Raw genomic sequence first — 1,929 nt, forward strand, 5'->3', positions numbered from 1 at the left:
AATCCAATCGAGCACCTCTGGGACATCATGTCTCGTATCATCCGCCAACGTGATGTCGCACCACAGACTGTCCAGGAGTTGACCGATGCCCTGATCCAGGTCTGGGAGGAGATCCCTCAGGAGACCATCCGTCGTCTCATCAGGAGCCTGCCCAGACGTTGTAGGGAGTGCATACAGGCACGTGGAGGCCACACACACTACTGAGCCTCATTTTGAATCGTCTTGAAGAATTTCCACAGAAGTTGGATCAGCCTATGTTCTCATTTTCCACTTTGATTTTGAGTATGATTCTGAATCCAGACCTTAATGGGCTAATGATTTTGATTTCCATTGATCATTCTTAGGTTATTTTGCTCTAAACACATTCCTCTGTCTAATAAATAAAGATTTTCAGCTGAAATATTTCATTCATCGAGGTCTATATTGTGTTTTTAGGTGTTCCCTTTATTTTTTTGAGCAGTATACTATTCAACATATTCCGTATACCTTTGGTGTTGTTTTTATTGGTCTCTAACTCTTTATTTTAGCAATCCTTCTTGCATATCCTCATAATATTAGTTAGCTTGTTTTTATATTTTTTTGTATTTTATTTCTGCTTCAATGGTTCTGTGCTTTATGAATTCTTTGTAGAGCTTTTTTTTGTAATAACAAGCATTACACAGTCCCTTTGTGATCCATGGACTATCTTTATATTTCCACTTACTGTTGAATTGTTTTATTGGGCAGTTTTTGTCATACGAGGATTGAAATATGTTTAGGAATGAATCGTAAGCTTTATCAGTGTCTTTTTGTATACTATATTCCAGTTATATGTTATTAATTCATCTTTAAAAGCATTCATGGATTCCCCTGTTCTTACTCTTATATATTTAATGTTGTTGGGAACTTTCTAAAATTGCAGTCATAGACAGTAAAAACTGGTAGATGGTCACTGATGTCATTTATTAAAAGCCCACTCTCTGTGTTGCCATCTATAATGTTTGTGAATATATTGTCTATTAAGGGGGCACAGTGTGGTGTGATTCTGCTAGGTCTACTGATTTTAGACATTATATTAATGAACTCTTCAGTCTTTTTTTGCTTATTTGGATTTAACAGGTCTATACTGAAACCCCCACATATGAACACATCCTTTTGTGTTGCTTTTGAATATGTTTCTTCTATCCAGTCCTTAAATATTTCAATATTTGATCCCGGTGATCTGTATATACAGCTCACAATTACATTTTTCTTTTTATCCATGCGGATTTCTATTGTAATAGATTCTAGCACATCATCAACTGCTGTCGTCATGCTTTGCACCAACTTATAATTGAAGCTTTTATCCATGTACAAAGCCACACCCCCTTCATTCTTGTCTTTCCTGTTCATATACGTTAATTCATATCAATTCGACTCAAAGTCCACACCCTTCTCAGGGCTGAACCAAGACTCTGATATGGCTATTATATTGAACGGTTTCTTGAATTGACTTAAATATCCTTTGATGTTTTGGAAGTTGGCATATGGGCTTCTGCTGTTAAAGTGGATAATTGATATTTTATGGTCAGACTTAACATTAGTGTTAAACCGATCCTCTGTGTAATAACAGCAGTTGTTGTTGATATTGTAAACTACTAATAACACATGTTAGTCCCTAGCTAACGGATCTGACCCTTTAGCCGAGCGGTTAGTGATGTCGCCTTGTGGTGCAGTACACCCGTATCGAATCCCGCACCGGGCAAGAAAATAACCGGTTACATTGGGGGCAGCGGTGGGATCCGGAAGTGTGCAGATCCTCAGAAGTCTCTTCGGAGCGCGGAATGACCCGGGGAGGGAGACGACTGTAAACTAATAATAAGACACGTTAGTCCCCAGTTAACGGGTCTGACCCTTTAGCCGAGCGGTTAGTGACGTCGCCTTGTGGTACAATACATCCCGTATCGAAAC

Source organism: Lampris incognitus, chromosome 1 (assembly GCF_029633865.1).
Source record: "Lampris incognitus isolate fLamInc1 chromosome 1, fLamInc1.hap2, whole genome shotgun sequence".
In the NCBI taxonomy this organism is placed as follows: domain Eukaryota; kingdom Metazoa; phylum Chordata; class Actinopteri; order Lampriformes; family Lampridae; genus Lampris; species Lampris incognitus.